Source organism: Microtus oregoni, unplaced genomic scaffold, assembly GCF_018167655.1.
Source record: "Microtus oregoni isolate MIOR12 unplaced genomic scaffold, Mior012 000017F_ref0000208, whole genome shotgun sequence".
NCBI classification, from domain to species: domain Eukaryota; kingdom Metazoa; phylum Chordata; class Mammalia; order Rodentia; family Cricetidae; genus Microtus; species Microtus oregoni.
Window position 1 is genome coordinate 26905186 of NW_024543076.1, and position 6636 is coordinate 26911821.

Genomic DNA, 6636 nt, shown 5'->3' on the forward strand with positions numbered 1-6636 from the left:
CAGCAGACACATTTGTGCATGATACGGTCCGTGTGTCCCAAACATTAGTGAAAAAAACCCTTCTGATCAACCGTAATGCAAGGAAGACCAGAGTGTTTTCCAGTCTCATTATTTAAGATAATATTACAAAACAGCTCTTGTAAAGAGGTCACCAAAGAGCATTGTAACAAAAATAATAAAAGAACAAAAATAATCATAAATGCTTATTAGGCTGTTAATAAGAGCGTTAGGTATGTTTCCCAGTTTATAATCTTTGTGGAATTTGTTAGCACTTACTTTTTCCTAGATTATTAAGATTTCCATAATCTTTTTAATTTTTAAAGCGTGTGTGTGTGTGTATGAGAGGGGGGGGGAAGAGAGAGGAGAGAGAGTGAGATAGAGGGAGAGAGAGAGGAGGAGAGAGAGAGAGGAGAGAGGAAAGAGAGTGAGATAGAGGGAGAGAGAGAGAGAGGAGGAGGAGAAGGGGGAGAGAGAGAGAGAGAGCGAGAGAGAGAGAGAGAGAGAGAGAGAGGAGAATATACGCACCTATGTGGAGGTGTGTGTATGTGCACAGGCTAGAGGAAGATGTGTTCCGCTCTATCACTTCCTTGTCTTATTCCTTTTGACACGGGGTCTCTCTCCCTGGGCTGGCAAGAAATAGAATAGCAGACAGTAAGCCCTGGTGATCCTACTGTTTCTGCCCTCACCATGCCCTCCACTGGGCTCATAAGCTCACTGGACTGCCACACCTAGATTTTTACCTTGGTGTTGAGGATTTGAATTCAGATCATAGCGGTCATACAACAAGCATCTTTTACCCCTAGGCCATCTACCCTGCCCACAATCTGTAATTTTTCTGTAATTGTGCATTTGTGGTTTTTGTGTCATTTCTTTTAGTAACTCCCAAAATCCAAATTGTGTGACCTCTTCAAAACCTGAATTTGCCTCTGACTGGGATGAGATAAGCTGAAGCTCTCCCAGGCACCTGCTGCATTAAATCAATCAATAGGAACCGAAGTCAAAGTAGTCAAAGTACTATAAGCTAGGTGAGAAGCCAAACATGTGGCTAAAATAATAATCAGAGGGCCGGAGAGATGGCTGGGCTGCTCTCGCAGAGGACTGTATTTTGATTCTCAGCACCCACGTGGCAGCTTCCTCTAGCAATCCTAGTTCCAGGGGATCTGACACCTCTGCTGGCCTCTGCAGGCACTTCATGTGTTCAGTACATAGATGAACATTCAGCAAACAATGTTACACATAAAATAAAAATGAATAAAGTAGTCATAACAGTTCTGATGGTGGATATTGTTGGTGTCAGCCTAGCACAGTGGAGTTCTTTCAAAGGGAAAGTCTGTGTTGTAGGTTCTAATTTTTACTGTCTCTTTAATTCTACTCCCCTCCCCCAATTCTGGAATATCTTATTAGTTGCTTAGTTATGGAGGAATACTAAAGCTAGCATGCTTTCTAAAGCTGAGATATCATCTGATTTTTATATTCATGTGCTTGTTTGGCTTTTGAAAGAAGGGAATTTGGAAAACAATAATCTTGGCCGTCCTGGAACTTATACAAAGATCAAGCTTGCCTTAAATCTGCTGCAGCCCTTTTGTCTCTGCCCCCCCTCCCAAGTTCTAAAAGGCCACTACACCCAGATATAATTACTTTCCTCCTTGATTTAAAAATAGGTTCTCTCATGTATATTAGAGGAACGTTCTCTAAACTATGAGATTCTAAAACATACATAGTAAGATTCATTTTTCTGTATTGGATTATCTCCCTGACTTACTCAACCTCTGTCTATAGGAGCAATTTTTCATCCCACATGTGCTTTTAAGTTAAGGTCTTTAGAGAGTGTGATTAGAGATGGGGACATAGCAGGTTATATGCACACATCCCTGTAGTGTCCCAGAACCGGTTTCCTTGGGGGGTGCGCTATAAATTTTTGTTATAATAATCAGCTAATCCCTACTCTTCATTCCAAAGGGCTGAAGCTTGGAGCAAGCTGGGCAAGCAAAGGCACATTGCTGGTTGCAGAGTCTTGCCTCTGGAATTCGCACTCCTTGTTATCTTCTCGAGATCAGGGACGCTCCCTCCCTTTTACCCCAAATACCTAGCCAAGGCCTCACAAAGTGCTCCTCACCTCATGTCTTTGTGACTGACTCTCACAATGTACAGGAAGAGTGCAGAGAAACCCCCCTTTCATGAGTGGGTGAAGCTTCTCATCCTGAGTTGGACACTTCCTGGAGTATTTATGACCAAATTTGCTTTCTCCGACATAGTTTTTGCAGGTAGTCTACAGCTGACCAGTTACAATAGCTGAACTATTCTGTCTATTGTTCCCCATGTCTTTACCTGTGTTCTGCTATAAAAACAGAAAGTACTGGGCATAGTTCTTACACATCTGTCCTCTTTCCTACATGTCCTGATGTCATGGTGCACATGTAAATTTGTTATCCATGCAATGTGTGGAAATATAAAGAGCAGGTGCTGCAGAGATGGCTCAGAGGATGAGTACTCACTGCACAAGCAGGAGGATCCCAGTTGGGATTTCCAGAAAATGCCTGCTATCATGTCTGTTCCAGTGTGGTGCAGTGTAGAGACAGGGGGATTGCTGGGCCATGTGGGCAGTCAGCTTGGCCAAAATGCTGAGCTTTAGGTTCAGGAACAGAGCCTGTATTAAGTGAATAAGGCAGAGGATGATAGAGCAGGACACTGAAAGCCCTTCGTCATCTCTGCATGTATGGGAAGGAGTCTGCAGGACTCCCTGCCCCCTGCATGCTCTGTGCATACACCACACATGTACACACTACACACCACAGCACACACACACCACATACACCACACACACACCATCACACATAAGGCAGCCAGTCAGAATGGGAATGCCAGTAAGTACCAGGACTGGCATTTGACTTCAGCTATTCCCAACTCCAAAGTGTCTTCTATAACACCAACCTACCTTTAATTTTCTTTTGAAAATTTTGTACAGACATATAATGTGTTCTGATCAAATCATCTCCTTTATTTCTTCCCTTCAGTTCCTGACCTATCCCTCCCCACCACTTCCCTTCCTAATGTCATGTGTTCTGTTTTTATTTTATTTTATTTTATTTTTGCACACGAAAGAAAGCATTCTGACATTTTTGGAACATGAAATTACCCAGGAATTTATCAAGGACAATATAAAATAACTCAAGATCATAAGATGTCAGAAGTGAACAGTTACTTACTGCTGCAAAATGCTTTTCTTCATTAATCCTTACCAAAAAACAAAACAAAAAAAACCTCAAAACAACAACAACAACAACAAAAAAAAAAACCAGCGGAGGCAAAAAGTACCTCTATTTTGTAAACAAAAAGTTGAAGCTCACAGTAACCAGAGGTCTGCCCAGAGTCATAAGGCACCAGTCAGAAGGGGAATGAAACTGAGAACGCTCACCTACTAACGCTGATACTCCGGAGACTAGACACTCAGAGATACTCAAGGGAACTCTTTTACAGAAGTTGGCTGCTGCCCACAGGAACCAGCCTCAACGGCCCTCCGGTTTTGAGACCTTTCCCAGCTGTGAACAAGTGAAGCCTCGTGGATCCCTGCTGCACAGACTTTGTCGGAGACTGTTGATGAACAGGGTTTGTGATGGAATCTTTAGAGGCGGCTCACCCTGAACTGAGCCAACGTCTTCTTGCCTTTCCATTCTCACGTCGTGCATGCGACTTTCCTTTTGATCCAGGGTGCTGGGCCACCGTGTAGTGGATCTCAGGAGAGGGCAGCAATCTCGCCGCCTATTTCAGAACTCGACACCTCACTGCAGAGCATACTTGTTCTTTCTTTTCTTAAAATTTTTTATTTATTGATTGTCCTAGCCCCACACCCTGTGTGGCTACGTATGTAGGAGTGTGTGCCATGGTGCATTTGTGGAGGTCAGAGAACAATCTTGGAAGTTGGTTCCCTCCTTCTACCTCATTCAGGCAAGGTCTTTGCGCCTCTGCAGCCGCAGTGCATATTCAGGCTTTTTATGCAGGTCCCGGGAATTGAACTTGGGTTACCAGGCTTGCATGACGAGCACCTTTATCCACTGAGCCCTCTCCACAACACTGCTTTTTCTTCTTCTTCTGAGAAGAGCATTGCTTGTAGAAATATAAAATGGGGAAGCCAGTGCAGAGAACAATGTGGACTAAATCTCATAAAAATCAGTTATGTATCAGTATGTGGTGGTGCACACCTTTAATCCAGCACTTAGGAGGCAGAGGCAGGCGGATCTCTGTGAGTTCGAGGCCAGACTGGTCTACAAGAGCTAGTTCCAACAGTTGTGTAATTACACCGTGATAGAGAAATTCTATCCAGGGTGTGTACCCTAAGAACCAAAGCAAGCATTCTCTCATTTCTTAGCCTGAGCTGGACGCTCTTCCATCTTGCTCCTTTGCTCTCTAGTGCTCGCTCACGTCTTGGCTTGTCTATCATGTATTCATTCATTCTTCGGGTGTCGGCCTTCATCTTGCTTCCTCGTGGAAACATCCCTACCTCTGATCCGGGTCGCACTCTGCCAGTGGGTACTCATAATCTCCTGTTCTTTTATTAGTCAGCTTTGCATACTGTAAGACAGTGTGTTTCAAAAGAAGAAAGGCTTCTTTTGAGTCACAGTTTTGGGGGTTCCAGTCCCCTGTCTGTTGGTCTTGGGCTTTGGGGTCAGCACTGCATCATGGAGGGAAGATGTGGTTGCAGAAGCTGGTCACCTTATGACAGCGGGGAAGCAAAGAGGAAGTGAAAGAGGGGACAAGGGCTCCTATATCCCTTTAAGGCATGTCTCCAGTGACATAATTGTCTTCCACTTATCCCCACCTCTTAACGGTTCCACAACTTCTCAGCAGTGCCTGAGACTTAGGATCCAAACCTTTAACATGTGAGGCTTTGGGGTGCACGCAAGATTCAAACTGTGGTTCTCCACATCACTGCACTCAGCGCAGGTATTAGTTCATAATTTTTGGGGTGTTTCCTCACATACAATATGCGCTTCACTAAAAGCTAAGCTGTGGGGATGCAGGAATCAAATGATATTTGAAGCTTTTCTCTGCTCGTGCATATACCTATTCCTCGGAGTCCAGTAAATGTTGAAAGATCCAGTGTATTTCAATGTGTGAGAACAACTTTTGTAAGTTATACAGTCTTATACAGGTGATATTGCTATCATTTATTTGTATGTGAATACTCAGACCTTACGTTGTATTTTAAAGACGTTCATGAGTCTGTTCGTATTGCATCAGTTGTAGTACATCTTCGTTCCTTTTACCACCTGAGCTAGCTTTGGCATATTTTGTAGTTTAATCTGACATGCAGAGGCAGAGCCTGAGTTCGCGGGGCATGGGCAGGAAGATTTTTTTCACCCGACTGAGACAGGAATCCTCACCATCTGGGAGGGCTCTAAATTCCTCACCTGACCTCTTGACCTAAGATGCCTCAATTTCCAAGAGATTCACAGCAAACTTTGAGATCCTCCTGGTACTACTTGCTCTCTGGGGGAAGTATGTGTTTGCAGACAAGTGTGTTTGCTTTTATTTTATTTTATATTTTGGTCAGAAAAAACACACATCATATTACGCAAGGTTCTCCTATTTCTGCCATAGTTGCCAAGATGCTACTATAAATTCCGCATTCACTTTTAACTCCTTCAAACCTGGCACCTTCTATTCTACTTTTCTTCTTTTAAATTATTTTTCTTTATTTTTGAAAATTTCATTTATCTATACAATAGAGAGTGACTGTATTTACCCCCGCTTTCCTCCTGCAGTTTTCACCATATTCTTTCCAACATAGTCACTTCTGCTTCATCTCTCTTTTAATTCTTTTGATTTAAAAAAAATCCTTTGAGAGCTGCCCAAGTATGGTGAGGGACTGTGCACAGGAGCGTGGGAAACCTAGCTTGTCACATTCTCAGTAAAGAATAATCATCCTCTGTCGCGGCCCGCCATCGGAGAGGAGCAGCCATGGCCCTGTGCTACCCCATGGCCGTGGGCCTCAACAAGGGCCACAAGGTGACGAAGAACGTAAGCCAGCTGAGGCACAGCCTGTGGCGGGCGCCTCACAAAGCACACCAAGTTCGTGTGGGACATGATCCGGGAGGTGTGCGGCTTCACGCCCTACAAGCAGCGCACCGTGGAGCTGCTCAAGGTGTCCAAGGACAAGAGCGTGCTCAAGTTCATCAAGAAGTGGGTGGGCACGCACGTACGTGCCTTGAGGAAGCGGGAGGAGCTGAGCAACGTGCTGGCCGCCATGAGGGAGTCAGCGGCCAAGAAGGACTGATCCCCTCCTTCCCCGTTCTCAATAAACGTTGCTATGGCACAAAAACCAACCAAACAAACAAACAAACAAACAAACAAAAAAAAAAGAATAATCATCCAGCCTACAGCAGCCATCCACTGCCAACAGCCCCTCAGGATGCGGTAGGGACTAGAGATCATCCATCCCATGTATACAAAGATTTGGGCTGGCTTGCTTTGGTGCTGGCAATTATAGGTGCTGTGAGATCATGATGGCTATGGCCATATCATGCCCAGAGGACAGCATTTCACTGTACCCCTCTCCATTCTCCGACTCTTACAAATCTTTTTTACTCCTCTTCTCCAGTGTTCCCTGAGCCTTGATAGTGACGGGGCTAATATAGA

General features: G+C 44.4%; 1 pseudogene; it reads left to right on the plus strand.

Moving 5' to 3' along the window:
- The first annotated feature begins 5958 nt into the window (after nucleotides 1-5958).
- On the plus strand, nucleotides 5959-6274 carry LOC121458550 (annotated as a pseudogene).
- The last annotated feature ends 362 nt before the right edge of the window (nucleotides 6275-6636 follow it).